Below are 22,504 nucleotides of genomic sequence, written 5' to 3' on the forward strand. Positions count from 1 at the left end.
AGAATCAGAAATATACTCTGAACAGAATGTACCTCCTTCTGAATAATTTATTGCATGTAAATATAAATACCTTTTGACAAGAGAAATCTGACTTTTGTAAGAAATATTTTTTTCACAAGTGCAAAAGTAAACACATCTCATGGACGCCATATTGGATTTTATACAAATTTGTGAGGAAGCCTCTAGAACCATGACCTAAAAATAAATAGTCTTCAGAAAACGTAAACTTATACAATTATATTTTAGGTACATGTAGCACTCCACAGTTAGAAAATAAAATTAAAAATGAGCCACAAAATGTTTTATCATCTCCTATTCCTGGATTTCTAATACATTAACCTAACTGTTTGTGCTGTACATGTGCATATGTATGTAATCAGTATATTCCATAGATTTGATTTTCAAAAGTTAAAAGAGTGAAAATTAATTCCTTTTATGTGTATCCATGGCAACATTCTGCATTTATTTACCATAAAATATTGCAAAAAGGGGGGTGGACATGTCACATATCTCCCCAAAATTTGGATCAAACTAGAATTTCAATGCCTTTGAGTGACACCTTTTTAGAAACTGTTTCCATAAATATTCCTAATGATCAAATAAAAAATGGGTGTCTTTCGCCTCATTTTTTAGTAAAATCCAATCACAAAGTTCGTGCGATAAAAAGTTAGGAAAAAACATTACAATAATTGCCGGACCAATGTATGGTAGGGACATGCAAATACGGACTGTCATACAGAAAACAGCCTATATTACATACATTACATAATCTTGATGTTCATATAAACCCAATACAAAGGCTATTTTAATACTCAGCTATCCAAAAATGAATTTTATTGCACACTAGCTCTCATATTTGAAAAATCCACAGGGGCCAAAATGCGAAACTACACAATTAACTGTGGAGTGCTACCTTAAGGTGAAATTTTTCCCCTCCTGCCTCAATTTTTATTATATTTTCTGTGTTCTACTAGCTGTTACGATGAAAATGGCACCTTAGTTTTGAAAATTGGTTCAGTAATAAAGATTTTATGAAGGTTATCAGTTGATGTTGAAACGCGACAAAATGTGATTTAAAAATAAATTCTGGATCATAGTGAAAAACTTCAAGTCTGTCTCATTTTTGGGGTAAATTTCTAAAACTTTTCCCCTTATCTTATTTAAAATCATAAAATTACCATAAAAGAGGACAAATTGTACAATTTTAAGGTATTTGAAAGTATTTATAGGTCAATTTTGCTGTAAATAGCATACCTAACCTTGGTTTAGAAGCTCTCAAGCAGGGTATAAATTTCTAGCAGTACTGGCATCATTAAATTTAATTAATGCCAAATTATAATATAAAATCCTGCTAAAAATGTTTATTTGACTTATTCCCATCCAAAAATATAAAGCGATACATTATGAGGATATCATATAAAGCGCAATCTTTGGTTACAATGGCGAAGCTAATGGAGTACAAATTTAAGACCGCAACATGTCTAAGTGTCAAAATGTGTATATTTGGTTGCTAAGGACAGTAAACAATAAAATAAACACAAATTGCATTCCAGGCAGATTTTTTACCTTCAGAACTAAAACAAGAACATAAAAGACTAAAGATTTGTGGTTAATTTTATCTTAAAAAGTGCATTTTTGTGCTTTCTGATGTGCCATAAGGTAGCACTCCACAGTTAGAAAATAAAATTAAAAATGAGCCACAAAATGTTTTATCATCTCCTATTCCTGGATTTCTAATACATTAACATAACTGTTTGTGCTGTACATGTGCATATGTATGTAATCAGTATATTCCATAGATTTGATTTTCAAAAGTTAAAAGAGTGAAAATTAATTCCTTTTATGTGTATCCATGGCAACATTCTGCATTTATTTACCATAAAATATTCCAAAAAGGGGGGTGGACATGTCACATATCTCCCCAAAATTTGGATCAAACTAGAATTTCAATGCCTTTGAGTGACACCTTTTTAGAAACTGTTTCCATAAATATTCCTAATGATCAAATAAAAAATGGGTGTCTTTCGTCTCATTTTTTCGTAAAATCCAATCACAAAGTTCGTGCCATAAAAAGTTAGGAAAAAACATTACAATAATTGCCGGACCAATGTATGGTAGGGACATGCAAATACGGACTGTCATACAGAAAACAGCCTATATTACATACATTACATAATCTTGATGTTCATATAAACCCAATACAAAGGCTATTTTAATCCTCAGCTATCCAAAAATGAATTTTATTGCACACTAGCTCTCATATTTGAAAAATCCACAGGGGCCAAAATGCGAAACTACACAACTAACTGTGGAGTGCTACCTTATCAATAATGATTATTTTCATAGATTCAAACTTGATTATTTATTGCAATGTAAATATAAATCCCTTTTGACAAGAGAAATCTGACTTTTGCAAGAAATATTTTTTTCACAAGTGCAAAAGTAAACACATGTCATGGACGCCATATTGGATTTTATACAAATTTGTGAGGAAGCCTCTAGAACCATGACCTAAAAATAAATAGTCTTCAGAAAACGTAAACTTTATACAATTATATTTTATCAATAATGATTATTTTCATAGATTCAAACTTGATTATTTAAAGAAATAAAATTATAACAAATACGATTTTAGTTTGGAGATTCTGCACAAACATGCTTTATATCTATTTATAGCCAAATTAGTTTACCTGTGGCTGTGTGATAATGACAGATAATGTAAATAATGGATATTAATTTGTTTACAAAACAAATAAAGACATAAACTATGGATGATACATGTAGATAATAATTCATATAAATATTTTAGGACATTTGATTTATTTTAATATATAAGATTTAAAAACTGCAAACAAATTTAATCATTACTGATGACTACATAATCAGCTGATATTTTTTAATTTTTTTTTTACAATATATATATGTTGAATTTCAACCCCCCTTTTATTAAAAAAAAAAAACCAAAAAAAAAAACACCTACCTACCCTATTTTGAAATTCCATGTATAAACTAATAGGAAACACATATATTTTTTTTTGACCTAAGAAAGAATTGTAACAGGATGCTGCTACGAAGTCTCCAAAACAAAGCTCTCAAAATTAGTCATTCCCACGGTCGCCTGACATTTGGCAAATTGGTCTGGTCTAGTAAAGTAATATGAACAAGTGACGTCTAGGTATTACACCTGTATGTCATTCAAATCTTCTTGAAATCATGTACAGTAATATTCATGATTTAGGGGTCAGGATCTAGACAGTTAACAAGTTGTCAAACAGACAGGAGGTAGGGGTAAGAGTGACCCTAAAGGACTAGCCTTTTATTTCATCTGATTTGTTTTATTATCCCGTACAAGAAAATATGTGGTTTCAGTGTGGGGATTTCAACAGTTTTCAGTTTTCGAAAAGAAGGGGGTGGATCTTGACTGTTCACAAGTTCTCAAAACAGGATGGGGTGGGGTAACACCGAGGGACTCTCCTTATATTTCATTTTATTAGTTTTATTGTCCAATACAAGAACATGTATGGTTAATGGGTGGGGATTACCCAGAGGAACTCCCACTATATTTCATTTGATTTGTTTTGTTGCCCTATAAAAGAACATATATATGGTTTAGGGCAGGCCTCTACAATAACTTTTTTTTTCAACTTGTCCAGCAGGACAAGTACATACCAAAACTTACTTGTCCGAAAAAAATCTTAATACATGTACTAACCTTTTTTTGCATTTTAAGTCAATGCAAGGAACAAAATAAATTAAAACATTAGAACTGAACTTGATTCCACAGTGTTTGGTGTTTGATTCATACATAGTTTATCTTTTGAAATACTTTTCAAAAATATGAGATGGAACAACTGAATCTAGTCATGTCACAGGTTCTAGTTTTCATAAATGCCAAAGTCTCATTAGACTATGTACATGAGGCACGCACTGTCTGATAGGCCTGTGAATGTTTTTGCCAAATAGACAACTCTCTGCAAAAAATTAACAACTATAGGTCACCGTATTACAAGTATTGTTTTTTTTCTACATAGGATTAAATATGATTTATTGAATTTTATGGTTAATAATTTCTTCATTTTTATTAAAAAAAAAAAGAATTTTTGTTAAAAAAAATTACCAGTATGATTTATTATAAAGCAACAGAATAAGGTAGGAAAGCAAAGCAACAGAATAAGGTAGGAAAATGATGGATGTACAGATTTGTCTTGGTCATATGTCTCTGTGTTGCTAAACTGTCTATGAATCATGTCTATGAAATATGTCTCTGACATACGTAACGGTGCCAAACTGTCTATAAACTTGGAGCCCAAGATTTGTCTTGGTGGATATGTCTGGTGTTGCTAAACTGTCTATGAATCATGTCTATGAAATATGTCTCATACGGTGCCAAACTGTCTATAAACTTGGAGCCAAATCCTTTCCAGTTGGTCAGAACTGTCTTGTAAAGTTACCTTATCTGCAAAGTGCATCACTGATTCAGATCAGTAAGACTGGTTTGCAGCAATAGTATGCTTTTACCTCTTAAATAGTAACTGACAAAGAACCAGTTTTAAATATTCGATTGCAAGTAAACATGTCAATTAAAATTTTATTTTCTCTTCTCTTGTTTTTTGTTTATAATTACTTTGTTAATCAAATTAATTTTCTGCAGAATTAATTTTACTTGTCCCGTCGGACAAGCTTGATAAAGCTTTTACTTGTCCGACCTTTTTTTTACTCTGGTTCTGGACAATCAGACAAGTGTTATTGTCGAAGCTTGTAGGGGTGGGGATTTCGACTACTTACAAGTTTTCAAAAAGAAGGGGGTGGGGTCACCCTGTGGACTTCTTCTATATTTGATTTGATTTATTTTATTGTCCCATACAAAAATATATATGGTTTATGGGTGGGGATATCAACCATTTACAAGTTCTCAAACAACAAGGGGGTGGGAGTGACCCCTGGGGACTCACCTTCTATTTCATTTGATTTGTTTTATTGTTCGGTACAAGAATATATATATGGTTAAGGGGTGGGGTGAGGTGGGGGTAGTGTGACGGGATTGCTTCCCTTAGAAAAACTTAGTAGATACTTAGTCAGCCGTAAGCGGTTGAGCTAAGGAAGCACTTCTTTAGCTCAGTCGGTATACGCGCTGCCTTGTAACACAGAGGTACCGGGTTCGAGTCCCGGTGGAGACAAGCAATTTTGTAATGAAATTCGTGCTCTCCGGTTACACCAGACTGACCAGTAATGGCGGACAAGTAGCGATAACGTGTATTCATTCCCCTATTTTCAATGTTTATTTTAAATTGATGTAAAAAATAAAATCATCTCTCCCTTACAAATCTTCTTTGGTCGACACTGCACTTACCGATTAAACGATGTCATATATAAATTGTGTTTTCACTTCTGAAATTTGCATTCCTTACCGGCCGGAACAGTTGTGCAATATTACTTCCGGTGGTTAATCAATAAATAAATACAAAAAACGTTTAACAAATCCGTGTAAGTAACATAATTATTGGTTTTGATTTCTTTTTTATAATCTTTTTTATCCTCGGACCCCAAAATTTACCTTATCTTATTATAATTTTGGAAGGAGTTCTACATCGGTTATTATGCAAGAAGAAATATTTTTATGTTTCTTCGAATCACCAATTAAATTATAATTAAAATAATGAGAAGTAAATAAAACGCATGTATTTTAGCAAATTACTTGAAGAAAAAAAAACATATCCCAAAAAAATCGAGAGCATTTTTTTTTTAAACATTATGAGTTCAGGAACATGTATATTGATAAATTGTTCCCAGATAAGTCATGAGAGGAATAATTAAACATTTGTCTTTACATCAACAGTGGATTCAACTGACAAGCACATCTCTGATGTCCAATATCGAAGCACAAAAAAAAAACCTGAGACGGGTCCTTTTTACAAAATACAGCGAGGAAGAGAACTCATGTTAAGGGCTACAAAAATAATTCAAAGAAAATTATGCAAAAAAAAGTGAAAATACAGAAATGAAGGACCCAACCACACCCTAATCTATTTACTCGCTGTGTTCCATACAGCATAAGAACATAGAAGATCTATAAATCTTCTATGCTTTATGCTGTAGAAAATTTATTAGTTTATTGGTATCATTAACCGCACATACGCGCATTCAGTCGACTATAAACTAAAGTCTCTTAAGGAAAAAAACCAAATAACTGAAATCCAAAACCGCTACTTTAAGCTTTGGAGAAATGATAAAACTAAATAAAAATGATCTATAGGAAATCCGAGCGTGGTTTGGGGCATATATTTTATTGCCTAACAAATATGTCTAATATATATGTAGGACTCTAAAGTGCGATGGGGACGCTAAAGTACGATGGTCACGCTAAAGTATGGAACGCCAACACTGTCTTGTTATGACCATTTTTTTTATATGATGCCAACACTGTCTTGTTATGACCATTTTCTTTATATGATGTGCATGTCATAATAAGACAGTGTCGGCGTTCCATACTAAAGTGCGATGGTCTACGCTACATACACGCTAAAGTGCGATTGTCCGCGAAACGTACAATGAATTATGACGAGAACAGTCGTTTACAAACGAAAACTGAACATGCCGAAAGATAAATGTTTAAAATACAAAAAAAAGTATTTGATTAATAACTTTAAAGACCAAACAGCCTATTCATTTCCATCAGTGATTTTTCCTTCAAATTTTGTGTGAAGGTGTTGCATGATTTGAGGAACAAAATATGATGAAAAAAATGGGGGTCACCGACTTAGTTTTGTCACTATAGCAAACACAAATTAGTACCCAAAATAGTAAGGTCCCAGTGTATTATTATATAGGACATCGTTTTGGTCAAATTCTTCATGCTCGCGTAAGAATGGATTTAAGTTCATTGAATTCTCACCTTTTCGTTCGTTTTTAGTAAATTCATGCGTAAATCATAAATTGTCCGCTAAAACATTATTTTGTACAGTGTAGGAAAATATAACATGTAGTGATGCCTTTGTGTTGAAGGCTGTATATTGACTTATAATGGTTTACTTTTATAAATTTGTAATGCAGTTGGATGAAAAGTTGTCTCATTGGCACTCATACAACATCTACCTATATCTATTGGTACTCATTACGAAGAAGAAGAAAGCTTGGCGAATATTGCATATATGCAACCAAGCTGACTAAAAAGTCTTACTCTACAAGTATTAGGAAATTAGCTATAATCCCTCGAACCTTACTATATTGGTTCATTGCACTTTAGCGTGATATACAACCGTACGTTAATAAACAAAACAACCATCGCACTTTAGCGTCACGCCGTGATACACCATCGTACTTTAGCGTAGACCATCACTCTTTAGCGTGACCATCGCACTTTAGAGTACCATCGCACTTTAGAGTCCTACATATATAAGCGCTAAAAAAACAAATTATGTAAAAATATAAATTATAGAGTCTCGTTACTATAGAAACAACCATATGCTCCACAGGGCGCAGCTTTATACGACCACAGAGTTCGAACCCTGAACAGTTGGGGCAAGTATGGACACAACATTCAAGCTTGATACAGCTCTGAATTTGGATTGTGATTGAATAGTTGACACAACATAGGTTTCTGACACAAAATGAATATGGTCTAAGAACTTAAACTTAAAAACTTAAAAATTTTAAATTGGACATTTACCTATTATGGTCCAATATCCAAAATCTAAATACATGGTAAGATTCAGCATATCAAAGAACCCCAACAATTCAATTTTTGATGAAATCAAATAAAGTTCAATTTTGGACCCTTTAGACCTCTATGTGGACCAATTTGAAAACCGGGCCCAAATATCAAAATCTAAATACATGGTTAGATTCAGCATATATCAAAGAACCCCATAAATTCAATTCTTGTTGAAATCAAACAAAGTTTATAATTTTGGACCCCGATTTGAACCAACTTGAAAACCGGGCCTAAAATCAAAAATCTAAATACATGTTTAGATTCAGCGTATCAAAGAACCCCAAAGATTCAATTTTTGTTGATATCAAACAAAGTTTAATTTTGGACCACGATTTGGACCAACTTGAAAACTGGCCCCATAAGCAAAAATCTTAATACATGTTTAGATTCAGCATATCAAAGAACCCCAAGAATTCAATTTTTGTTGATATCAAACAAAGTTTAATTTTGGACCCCAATTTTGACCAACTTGAAAACTGGGCCCATAATCAAAACTCTAAGTACATGTTTAGATTCAGCATATCAAAGAACCCCAAGAATTCAATTTTTGTTAAAATCATCAGTATAATTTTGAACCCTTGGACCTTAATGTAGACCAATTTGAAAACGGGACCAAAAATTAAGAATCTACATACACAGTTAGATTCGGCATATCAAAGAACCCCAATTATTCAATTTTTGATGAAATCAAACAAAGTTAAATTTTGGACCCTTTGGGCCCCTTATTCATAAACTGTTGGGACCAAAACTCCCAAAATCAAACCCAACCTTTCTTTTATGGTCATAAACCTTGTGTGTTTAAATTTCATAGATTTCTATTTACTTATACTAGTTATTGTGCGAAAACCAAGAAAATGCTTATTTGGGCCCTTTTTTTGCCCCTTATTCCTAAACTGTTGTGACCAAAACTCCCAAAATCAATCCCAACCTTCCTTTTGTGGTCATAAACCTTGTGTTTAAATTTCATAGATTTCTATTTACTTAACCTAAAGTTATAGTGCGAAAACCAATGTGTCTTCGGACGACGACGACGACGACGACGAAAAATATAAAAGTCAGTCAAGCCTATTCAGTTGCTGAGAAAAAAAACAAGGACAAAGATTAGAGAAAAATAACACTGTGTAGAACGAAACATGCGGGTTGTCGGCTAAATTTGACACGGGGTGGCAATGTCGAAGCGAAGAAAAACTATCAAAGAAAGTTCAAGTATCAAAATTTCTTTTTTAGAACTCTTAGTACCATATAATGTATTGCACGGAAGGAACTGAAACATCATCTATTTCCTGCAAGCAGAAGCAGTTGTTTTCAGTGCTCTGTTTTCTCAAACCCGTCTCCTTAGTTTTCCGTTTTGCAGTTTTTGAGGCTTCATATGCAAGTTTCTTTCATTATAAAAAGCTGACTTCCTTAACAATATAATGGTCTATGCATATTTTATGGCGGTTCGTGCAGTTAAAACGACACCCCTTCGTAACGCAATATAAGTTCTACTTCTTAGGTAGTGTGGTACGACCGTAAACCACGAGCAACACCTATGAACATGACACAATGTTTGACCTATAATGGTTGACTTTTATAAATTGTGACTTTGGGTGGAGAGTTGTCTCATTGGCACTCATATCACATCTTCTTATATATACGAAACAATATAAACGAAAAAAACTTGATTCCGATGTGAAAAAAAAAAACCAAAGCAATCGGGTAGTTCACATTTAGAAACACCCTGTATAACCTCGATACAGATGAAACCGGACGTTGACGCGTTCGAATCGAACACACCGTGTAACAATGAGTTAAGACAGTAAAAAAATAAGAATTTTAAAGAAAATTCAATATCTATTCTTCGGATATTTTGCTCCAATATATTCTTTGCCATAATACTCATTAGTTACTAAAAGGTTTTTCAAATATGTGACATTTTTATATACAAACATTGAAAAACGCACGACGATATCAATGATAAAACGTGCTTGGTATTTTTAGATATTCAAAAATTAATGTTTCTCGTACCTCAGCTTTTAAAACATACATTTTTGAAAATTTCATAGTTAAAATTAACATACTCAATAAGACCTTATCTTTTTGTTGTGTCTAGATACAAACTTTGAAAAATACACGTTTTAAGGGACATGACTCCTTCTGAAGCCATTTTTGTACGAATTTTTCAAATTTCAATTGTATCAAAACTTCAGATATAATGAATAATAGAGATAGGCCATTTAGTACATATACCAAGGGGAAACTTGATGGAAAGCATAATAATTTACTGTTTCATTGCGTTTACTAGAAAAAGAGTATTTTGTGGCAAATAAACCTAGATTTTTATAGAAAATCCACAGGCTTTAATACAGAGATTTTCGTCATAAAATTTGAAACATAGATTACTCACTTGCTTTTCTATGATGTGCTAGTGTTAATTTTCTACAAAATGTTCTAAGCAACCTGTAAATTCCAAAATACCTCGTGCTGAGTCACTAAGTCAATATTTTTATTTTTTTAACCAATAACTACATTAATAAACTTGTTTTTAGGAAATCAATGCTAGCACTGCATGCAATAATCCTATACCTATCAGTCATCAAATTGCCAAATATGAAAGTACAAGGATAAAGGCTGTGGATTTTCTATAAATATTCCATATGTGTAGCATTGAATCAACAGAAGGGTACACATGAGTGTCTTTATTTTCATGTTGTGTACGCTTCGTTGTCATTACACCTTTTTATACTGTACGTTCGTAGACACGATATTGCGTTTGTCAATGAATTTTGCATGTTTTAAATTATGCTTTGATATGATTATAACCAATATGCATGTTAGAATTTTTTTTATCAACATTACATGCAGACAGCAACCCATTATATTCGTTGTATTGCTGGAACACTCTTAGAGGTACATGTATTTTGTGCATGTAAAAAAATACTTATGTATACATACGAAAGTGTAAATTGGTAGGAAAAAGTAAACACAAAATTACTGATTTCAGAGGAAAATCAAACTCGGGAAGTCCCTAATCACATGGCAAAATCAAATGACAAAACACATAAAAACGAAAGGACAACAACTGTCATATACCTGACTTGATACAGGCAATTTCAAATGTAAAAAATGGTGGATTAAACCTGGTTTTATAGCGCTAAACCTCTCACTTTGAACGACAGTCTCATCAAATTCCGTTATATTTACAATGATGCGTGAACTAAACAGACATAATAAATAAAATAGTCCAAATATTGTTCCAGCAGTCATCATCGTGTTACAATTTTAAAAGAAACAATTTAACAACACAAAAGCATCTATCAAATTAAAAACACATTCACAATTAAGAATACAATAACTCGACAGATGCATATATTGCTAAGCATATAATATAATACTATTAATTCGTATATTTTAACAAAGTTTGTTAAACTATATTTTCGAAGATAGATAGAAAACGGCAGATAGCAAAATGCATATTGCACAGCAAAAAGCATATTGCACGGTTATTTTTAGAATATCTAAAAACCGAAATACTTTGTGACGTCATGTAATGAACTTCAGGATATTGTTTTAAAAACGTTTTGAAACAAAGGATATCTGTGATCGATTATTTGACGAAAAAAATCTTCAAATACATAAGATGTAAAAAAAAAAAAAAAAAAAGAAAAAAAAAAAGAAAAAAAAAGGGAAATGAAATAAGAACTTTAATGCTGGTATTGTCAAGGAGACACTATAATATCTATAAAATTTCAACAAAATCAAATGACGATTTTGAAACAAATATGGTCGGAAATTAATAATATAATATAGCCTTTGTATGAGGTCAATACAGGATATATCGACCCAAAGAAGTATATCGACCTCGGACTTCGTCCTCAGTCAATATACTTCTTTCAGATCAATATATCCTTGTATCGACCTCATGCAAAGGTTATATTTGTATTCTATAGATCACCGTACGACCTTCAACAATGAGCAAAGCCCATACCGCCTAGTCAGCTATAAAAGTCCCCGATAAGACAATGTAAAACAATTCAAACGAGAAAACTAACGGCCTTATTTATATTCATGCATATTCTAGACAAGAATAAAATAATACGTAGGTAAGGTAAGGCAGAGACATAGACAATAATAGTGCATTGACTTGACATATCAACGATATAAGGATGAGGCTTAGAAACGGGGAAATGCGAGGCTGTGCAGAGCTATTTCCCCGTTTCGTGCCGAATCCTTATATCGTTGATATGTCAAGTCAATGCACTATTATTGTCTTTATACTGAAATCTAAAAAAACATTTTCAATTGTTGTTTAATACGTTAAGGTTATTTTTTTGATTTAAATATTGGGGGAAATACCCTTTAAAAAGGCCTCACGTCATGCTCGCGGAGAAATATACAACGCAAGTAAATTTACATTTACCTGTTGAAACCAACACTCGATGGTGAACGAAATCGTTTGAGTATGGACTTAAATATCAACCATAAGCATAAAACATAATGATGTATAGGTTGCAAACAAACAATATTAACAAATTAAATATGTTTTTCCAATAATTCCAAAAGAAACAATGTTGAGTCGTTCCATGCATCGTTGTATGCATTTGAAACAAGAACAGGTTGAAGAGGTCGTATGAATAATTCAATATTATTTCGGCAATTTCTATTTAAATATTCATGAGGAAAAGTGATATCGGGTCAGTGACTGTATATGACATAGAAATATACAGTCAACGCATTTTGACTGCTCAAATAGAACGAGTGCAGTATAAATATATATATATGTCTCTGGGTAAGGTGAGAACTTTGGTCTACTGTTGTCGGAAGTGTGTAAGTATATTATACACATTTTCCCTTGTAAATTGTCAGCTAGCAACTGAAGTTGTTCAAATTGTGTCAGGAAATAATATTTTAAATATATGATTATTTATATATAGATTCAAATCTGGTTGCCGTTATGAAATCTAGATATCAGGTGTACGTCTGTTAAGAACAAATTCGCCTGTTAGTCCGTATTGAAGACCTCAAAATGTATATACATGTAATCGCTATTAAAAATAAATAATATATGAAAAAAAACGCTTCTTAAGTTGAGTATATGGATTTAAAATGAATGTTCGTTCTTTATTATAATTTGTCCTATTATGGTCGATTTGAGATCGATATTAAATTGATCAACAAGGCTTTGGTCGAATGAATTTGTGAGTTGTTTTCGTGTCGAGGGTGTGTCTTGTTTTGTTGGTTCTCATTGGTTTGATGTTTTATGACCCTCAATTATTGACCAGTGGAAAACTTCCCGCCGAAATGTTTAACAAAATTTCTTTGTCCTTAGACAAACAAGTCGGACATATTTTAGAGAAGAAAAAGACTTGATGTAATCTTTGAAACTGTTTAAGCCACACATACAAGGTATATATATTTCCCAGATTATTTTTGCTTTATGGATAAAAACACGCCGCTTATAAAATCTGTTCTCTTACATTAGGGGTACGTACGATACAGATCATCAGACGTTTAACTATTATATATATTTATATTTAGATCAATAGATGTCCCTTTCCTAAACCCCCATTTTTTTCTATAATTGTTAAGTTTCTGCTACATTTGAAAAATATGCAAGCTGAAGGACAATCAATTTATCATTGATCAATTTTAAAAACAATCAAATCGAATGAACCTTTGTTAGTGGTCAAGGTCAAAGTAAGCGAAAGTTACCTTTATCCGAGATTCTATTAACCACATTGCGCATCATCCATGCAACTTTTGAAATTTGAACTACACATTTTACGTTTAGCATCGATAGAAAATTTTCGAGAGTTAATGTCTTATTCACAAAGGAAACAGCATTTTCGAATCTGAAACACACGAACAAAATAACGAAAGGGTAAGTAAAATTGTGTTCATACTTATTTTTTAAAAGGAACGAAAGTGACATTACAGGTCTTATAGTCTTATAAATGGGCAACATATGTAATCCTCCTACAGAAGTTAAAAGCTAAATGTTACCCGAAGGAACGTATAGATGCATTAAGGCTTATGACCACAGGCACTTGTCTCAGAATTTTTTTCCCTATATATACCTTATTATAACAGTGTTATAATAAGGTATATAGGAAATTTTTTTCTGAGATAAGTGCCTGTGCTTATGACCCCTTATGTAGCCATGTGGATAATGAAATTTTCAAATAGTATCAATACAGCAACGATAATGAAAAATAGAGATGGGCCATTTTGTACATGTAGCAAGAGGAAACTTCGGGAAAAGCATTATCATTTTTTGTTTAATTGCATTTAAGGTTCATCATAAGGAATTGCAAAATATGGCCGTGTTTACACCTCAAAATTTACTATGAGTACAGACAAACTGGTACATCTAGGAAAGTTTTAAGGTATGGCAGGAACTAGATACATAAAAGTTACATGTAGTATACGTTTCAGAAAATTAAAAACGTACCTGGATTTTGATGTCCAGTTTATCCAGTCTGCAGAAGATAGCAAATTAAACAAACACCTGAAGGTCCACTCAATTAGCAGTTTAAATCACCTATTGTCTGCAGATGTCTATTGTCCATCTATTGTCCTTTTAAATAAATACTACTCACAACATGTATTATATGAGGGGAGATTCTCAAAACCCAACTTAGTTTATTTTGGCACCTTTTGCAGGGACGAAAAAACTGGATAGCAAAATCTAGTAGTTTATAATTTTCTAAAACATAAAATGCATTTAAAATTTATATATCTATTACCTGCCATCCCTTAAAACTTTTGCAGGTGCATAGGCTTGTCTTTAATCAGAGGAAAATTTGTGGTGTAAATACGGCCATATTATCCAAAAGGTTGTGATGAACCTTAAATGAGGGACTTTTCCTCAGGAAAGGGTCATTTTACAGTTTTAGAAAGAAAAAAGAAAAACTTAGTATATGTAAGAACATGATAATCCTCTTCTTCATGGTTAAGTACGAGCGTACCCAAGTACCTATGGCCTGTTGCTACTTGTAATTTCAGATTATGATATTACATGAAGTCTGATCTTCTTCCATTCTATTTTAGCTCACTTTGTGAAAATATTGTGTGTCATGGAGAAGTCTTTGAAATACCTGTATGAATCATTGCAATACCGATTTGTTTTTAGTTTGAAGTTGGTCCTATATGATTTTTTTTGTTACTTTTTCAGCATTATTCAATGGCTAAACTATGAGGGATATATGAGTTTGGTAAATGAAACACCAAATTATAGCTATAGAGCAAGCGAGAGATACATTGTAGGTAAGTTTCAAACTAAGGGAGATAATTTCATGAATAACATGAAAACACAACAGTACTGATTTTTGTTAGACATAGGGATAGAGATCCGACAGGGGCATAAGCTAAGTTCTCAAAAGATTTATATTTTAGAAGGTGGAAGACCTTGTCATGCCTCATACTTTGTATATGGATGCCTCGTGTAACGAAGTTTCTGTCATTGACGTCATGTCCAATGTCATTGACCTCATTTTCATGGTTGAGTGACTTCTTGCAAAAAAAAGTTAAGATTGTTTGTAATGTTAAATTCCCTCTTATTATAAGTAATAGGCTAACTATATTTGATATTTGCCTACCTTGCAAGGTCATCATGCTCACAGACAGTTTTCAATTGACTTCGACCTCATTTCATGGATCAGTGAACAAGGTTAAGTTATGGTGGTCAAGTCCATATCTCAGATACTATAAGCAATAGGAGTAGTATATTCAGTGTGATGGAATGATTGTAAGTTGTACATGTCCAAATGGCAGGTGTCATCTGACCTTAACCTCATTTTCATGGTTCAGTGGTTACAGTTAAGTTTTTGTGTTTTGGTCTTTTTTTCTAATACTATATGCAAAAGGTCTACTATATTTGGTGTTTGGAATGATTGTATTAAGGTGTACATGTCTAGCTGTTAAGTGTCATCTGACCTTTACCTCATTTTCATGGTTCAGTGGTTATAGTTAAGTTTTTGTATTTTGGTCTGTTTTTGTCTCGCTTGACAAGAGTCAAAAAGCGAGACATAGCAGTTCTGCCAACTTTTCATGAAGCAAATGCATAAGATTTGTCCAAACTTGAAAAGATCAAAGAGAAAAAAACAATGATCAAAGGAAAATGCCACCAAAAAAGCATGAACATGCGTGAGACTTGGCAGCCATGACATAGGTATGCTGTTTCTGGAGGCGGCGATGGTGGCGTCAACAATTTACAAGTTTGTGATTAGGTCTAGTTTATGTTGAACCACTAGAAGTACTTAGTCAAAGATATTTGGTTTATATATGCAGTTGTATTAGTATTGGTACATCTCATTACCATGGAGATTATTTTGCCCTGGCCCCTCAGTTATGGTCTTTTGACTTTGAAGTATTACTTATTTTTCATGTATTAGTTTGTGATAAGGTCAGTTTATAGGGAACCACCAGTGGTAAGTTAATGATAATTGGTATGCAGTTGCATAAGCATTGACATATCTCATTTCCATGGAGATTATATGGTGTCACACCCTCGGTCATGGTTTATTGACTTTGAAATTTTGTTTAGTTTACATGTATTAGACTAAGTATGTGTTTAGGTTTGTTAAAATTGAACTATTTATGAAAAGTCTATGATATTTAGTATGCAGTTGCATTAGCATTGGCACATTTCATTTCCACGGAGTTTTTTTGGCCCCTACTCCTCGGTCATGGTTTATTGACTTTGAAATGTTGCTTAGTTTACATGCATTAGTTTGTGATAAGTCAATGGTATTTGGTATGCAGTAAATGTATTAGCATTGACACATCTCATTTCCATGGAATTTTTTTAGCCATATACTTTCAGTCATGGTTCATTGACTTTGAATATTTGCAAAACATACATGTTATTAAAGTGTTGCTATTTTAATTTCAACATTTGCATTATCGAAATTACAAAAAAAAGAGACACATCTCTGTGATAACAATTTATTCTTATACTGTATGCGATACATCTACTATATTTGGTGTTTGGAATGATTGTTTTAAGGTGTACATTTATGGCTGGTAGGTGTCATCTGACCTTAACCTCATTTTCATGGTTCAGTGGTCAGTGTTAAGTTTTTGTGTTTTGGTCTGTTTTTCTTAAAGTATAAGCAGAAGGTCAACTTTATTTGTTGTATTGAAGAATTGTTAGCTGCACATGTCTGCCTGGTCATTGGTCAATGCTTTTTTTTGTTAATGTTAAGTTTGTCACAGTTGTAATAAAGCTTTATATTTAGGATTATCATCATAATATCAATAATAAGTAAAGAAGGCGAGACATTTCAGCGTGTGAACTCTTGTTAACAATTTTTCGTAAATTTTTGTAATCTTTTACAAATATCTTCTCTGAAACTAGTAAGACAAATTTAACCAAACTTGTCCATAATCATTATTAGGGTATCTTGTTTACAAAATGTGTCCGATGACCCCACCCGCAAACTTAGAATTGGCCGCTGTGGCAAAAAATAGTACATAGGGTAAAATGCAGTTTTTGGCTCATATCTCTGAAACCAAAGCATTCAGACCAAATCAGACAGAGATAAAATTGTTTATTATTAACTGAAGTACTTTCATTATATTAATCAGAAATAAATTTGAATATGTATCATGACAGTTTACTTTTTTTGCTATTTTTAAAAACCTAAGGCCACTAGTGCTGTTAGGTCTTTTATCATGCAGTGAATACAAAATTTAAAAAAATTCTCAAAAATTCATTTTCACCTGTATGTAAAATTATTTCATATTTTTCTACACCTGATTCATCCCTCAGTTTGGGAAAGTATGTTCAGTTGATACTGTATTTTTAGTCCAATCACACTGTTCAGATGCATTGACCTAAGTAGCTATAGGGTACACAAAAGAGCAAGCTAAAATCTGGAATGCAAATACTACCGTGCTCAATGTAAAAACAAAATGTAAAATAAAAAAATTACCTACCTACCTACCTACCCTATTTTTTCAAAGATGTAATAGGAAACACACACATTAATTTTTTTGCCTAGTGGAAGCTCTCGGATAATTTCTGGATTTTTCAACTTGACTAATTTACATTTGCTTGATAAAATCCGATGTTACTATAAATGAATATTCAGTTCTCCCTTGAAACCATTTGCGAGTATGGCTTGAGGAAACAATGATAGTCCGTCGAAAGACTACGATTAATGGCTGACCTGTGTTCAGAGGGACCCATATCTCTTGCAAGTAAAAGACACCCTTGTATATTTCGAAAAGAGAGCAGGCTAATGCCACTACAAGGCAGCACTTGCACCCGCAAAGTAGAAAGGGGATTAATATAAGTTGCAATAACTTGTTTTCCAATCCACTGTAAAAACAATATGCTTAAATTAGATATAAATGATCTCAGATATGTTGACCACCAGATGTGTTTTAATTTTATAAATTTGAATTCATGAATAAAGCATGGATGCAACCATTTCCTGCTTTCCCGTAGATGGATGCTACAGGTCTTGTACACCAGAATGTTATTAGTATGACGTATGACAACAATCCAAAATTTCTTTTTTATTAGTTGTAAAGGTCATATTGCTTTGTACTCTCAACCGTTAGGTAGGTGCACAAAATTCAATCAAACAATTATTAAGTGATGTTTTAAAAGGTTTTGAGAAATCATTTCAAAGTTAAAATCTATGATTGTAAAGCACTCCATAATGTTAAAAAGTTCAGTGTAGCATAATTTTGCTTATCAGTGTTTACAATCTGTTTCAAAGCAAAATGGATTGTAACCTTTGGTTTGCAAATCACAAGAAAACACAAGCATGGCATGAATTAACATAGCATCATCACTATAACACTACTAATAGCATACATAAGCATACAAATTTAAATGCTATGCTGACTTGCTGATATTATGGTTGTTTTTATTCTCTTAATTTCTGGTAAATTGAATTTTAATTGACACAAGTTGATAAATTGATTGTTTTCTGACGTGCTTGTAACCTAATCTGTCCTTCAAGGTTTACAAAAAATATCATAAAAATTCTGCCCCATTTTTTTCCTTCTTCACCAGGATCTTCAACAGTGTATTTGCTTGCCATATAATTTTACAAAATTGACTGCAATCATATTTTAAAATAAATTAATGATGTTCACAACAATGTGTTAAAGTTATACTTCAAACAACAGAACTATGAGCTCCATTGGGGAGTAGCAAGTATGTTCCCTTAAGGAATTAATGAAAGTGTTCAGAATAAAACAAAAATATATATATTTAGGTCAATATAATTTAACAAATTAAAAACATTTTGACTTTGCAATATACTTTGACAAATTAAAGAAAAGTTTGACTTTGCAATATAATTTAACAAATTAAAGAAAATTTTGACTTTGCAATATAATTTTACAAGTTTAAGAAAAGTTTTGACTTTTGAATCACATATTTTAATAAATGAATGATATCATTGTTATTTATGATGCGTTTTATATGTAATCTTTCTTTTTTGCAGTCTGATTGAAACCAGCCCCACCATTCACTTGCAGTAGGGACTGGTTTTAATCAGACTGTCTTTGTAGCAGATTGTACTTCAAACAACAGAACTATGAGCTCCATTAGGGAGTAGCAAGTATGTTCTCTTATGGATGGAATGAAAGTGTTCAGAATACAAGAAAAATATATTTTTAGGTCAATATAATTTAACAAATTAAAGAAAATCTTGACTTTGCAATATAATTTTACAAGTTTAAGAAAAGTTTTGACTTTTGAATCACATATTTTAATAAATTAATGAAATTATTGTTATTTATGATGCTTTTTGTGTGTAATCTTTCTTTTTTGCAGTCTGATTAAAACCAGCCCCACCATTCACTTGCAGTAGGGACTGGTTTTAATCAGACTGTCTTTGTAGCAGATTGTACTTCAAACAACAGAACTATGAGCTCCATTGGGGAGTAGCAAGTATGTTCCCTTAAGGAATTAATGAAAGTGTTCAGAATACAAGAAAAATATATTTTTAGGTCAATATAATTTAACAAATTAAAGAAAATCTTGACTTTGCAATATAATTTTACAAGTTTAAGAAAAGTTTTGACTTTTGAATCACATATTTTAATAAATTAATGAAATTATTGTTATTTATGATGCTTTTTGTGTGTAATCTTTCATTTTTGCAGTCTGATTAAAACCAGCCCCACCATTCACTTGCAGTAGGGACTGGTTTTAATCAGACTGTCTTTGTAGCAGATTGTACTTCAAACAACAGAACTATGAGCTCCATTGGGGAGTAGCAAGTGTGTTCTCTTAAGGATGGAATGAAAGTGTTCAGAATACAAGAAAAATATATTTTTAGGTCAATATAATTTAACAAATTAAAGAAAATTTTGACTTTGCAATATAATTTTACAAGTTTAAGAAAAGTTTTGACTTTTGAATCACATATTTTAATAAATGAGTGATATCATTGTTATTTATGATGCGTTTTATGTGTAATCTTTCTTTTTTGCAGTCTGATTGAAACCAGCCCCACCATTCACTTGCAGTAGGGACTGGTTTTAATCAGACTGTCTTTGTAGCAGATTGTACTTCAAACAACAGAACTATGAGCTCCATTGGGGAGTAGCAAGTATGTTCCCTTAAGGAATTAATGAAAGTGTTCAGAATACAAGAAAAATATATTTTTAGGTCAATATAATTTAACAAATTAAAGAAAATCTTGACTTTGCAATATAATTTTACAAGTTTAAGAAATGTTTTGACTTTTGAATCACATATTTTAATAAATTAATGAAATTATTGTTATTTATGATGCTTTTTGTGTGTAATCTTTCTTTTTTGCAGTCTGATTAAAACCAGCCCCACCATTCACTTGCAGTAGGGACTGGTTTTAATCAGACTGTCTTTGTAGCAGATTGTACTTCAAACAACAGAACTATGAGCTCCATTGGGGAGTAGCAAGTATGTTCTCTTAAGAATGGAATGAAAGTGTTCAGAATACAAGAAAAATATATTTTTAGGTCAATATAATTTAACAAATTAAAGAAAATTTTGACTTTGCAATATAATTTTACAAGTTTAAGAAAAGTTTTGACTTTTGAATCACATATTTTAATAAATGAATGATATTATTGTTATTTATGATGCTTTTTGTGTGTAATCTTTCTTTTTTGCAGTCTGATTGAAACCAGCCCCACCATTCACTTGCAGTAGGGACTGGTTTTAATCAGACTGTCTTTGTAGCAGATTGTTCTTCAAACAACAGAACTATGAGCTCCATTGGGGAGTAGCAAGTATGTTCTCTTATGGATGGAATGAAAGTGTTCAGAATAAAAGAAAAATATATTTTAGGTCAATATAATTTAACAAATTAAAGAAAATTTTGACTTTGCAATATAATTTTACAAGTTTTAAGAAAAGTTTTGACTTTTGAATCACATATTTTAATAAATTAATGAAATTATTGTTATTTATGATGCTTTTTGTGTGTAATCTTTCTTTTTTGCAGTCTGATTAAAACCAGCCCCACCATTCACTTGCAGTAGGGACTGGTTTTAATCAGACTGTCTTTGTAGCAGATTGTACTTCAAACAACAGAACTATGAGCTCCATTGGGGAGTAGCAAGTATGTTCTCTTAAGGATGGAATGAAAGTGTTCAGAATACAAGAAAAATATATTTTTAGGTCAATATAATTTAACAAATTAAAGAAAATTTTGACTTTGCAATATAATTTTACAAGTTTTAAGAAAAGTTTTGACTTTTGAATCACATATTTTAATAAATTAATGAAATTATTGTTATTTATGATGCTTTTTGTGTGTAATCTTTCTTTTTTGCAGTCTGATTAAAACCAGCCCCACCATTCACTTGCAGTAGGGACTGGTTTTAATCAGACTGTCTTTGTAGCAGATTGTACTTCAAACAACAGAACTATGAGCTCCATTGGGGAGTAGCAAGTATGTTCTCTTAAGGATGGAATGAAAGTGTTCAGAATACAAGAAAAATATATTTTTAGGTCAATATAATTTAACAAATTAAAGAAAATCTTGACTTTGCAATATAATTTTACAAGTTTAAGAAAAGTTTTGACTTTTGAATCACATATTTTAATAAATGAATGATATTATTGTTATTTATGATGCTTTTTGTGTGTAATCTTTCTTTTTTGCAGTCTGATTGAAACCAGCCCCACCATTCACTTGCAGTAGGGACTGGTTTTAATCAGACTGTCTTTGTAGCAGATTGTTCTTCAAACAACAGAACTATGAGCTCCATTGGGGAGTAGCAAGTATGTTCTCTTATGGATGGAATGAAAGTGTTCAGAATAAAAGAAAAATATATTTTAGGTCAATATAATTTAACAAATTAAAGAAAATTTTGACTTTGCAATATAATTTTACAAGTTTTAAGAAAAGTTTTGACTTTTGAATCACATATTTTAATAAATTAATGAAATTATTGTTATTTATGATGCTTTTTGTGTGTAATCTTTCTTTTTTGCAGTCTGATTAAAACCAGCCCCACCATTCACTTGCAGTAGGGACTGGTTTTAATCAGACTGTCTTTGTAGCAGATTGTACTTCAAACAACAGAACTATGAGCTCCATTGGGGAGTAGCAAGTATGTTCTCTTAAGGATGGAATGAAAGTGTTCAGAATACAAGAAAAATATATTTTTAGGTCAATATAATTTAACAAATTAAAGAAAATTTTGACTTTGCAATATAATTTTACAAGTTTTAAGAAAAGTTTTGACTTTTGAATCACATATTTTAATAAATTAATGAAATTATTGTTATTTATGATGCTTTTTGTGTGTAATCTTTCTTTTTTGCAGTCTGATTAAAACCAGCCCCACCATTCA

The 22,504-nt window shown here is 31.9% G+C and overlaps 1 protein-coding gene across 2 annotated transcripts in view; it reads right to left on the reverse strand.

Moving 5' to 3' along the window:
• LOC139491649 (E3 ubiquitin-protein ligase SHPRH-like) overlaps positions 1–5,449 on the reverse strand; it is a 46,817-nt gene extending 41,368 nt beyond the window's left edge. The window contains exon 1 of one of the 2 annotated variants that reach the window (XM_071279437.1): positions 5,351–5,449. The gene's annotated coding sequence lies outside the window, so the exon portion shown is untranslated. The remainder of the gene's footprint in view (positions 1–5,350) is intronic. The other variant, XM_071279438.1, reaches the window with a different exon arrangement.
• Between the last annotated feature and the right edge of the window lie 17,055 nt (positions 5,450–22,504).

This window comes from Mytilus edulis, chromosome 10 (genome assembly GCF_963676685.1).
Source record: "Mytilus edulis chromosome 10, xbMytEdul2.2, whole genome shotgun sequence".
NCBI lineage: Eukaryota > Metazoa > Mollusca > Bivalvia > Mytilida > Mytilidae > Mytilus > Mytilus edulis.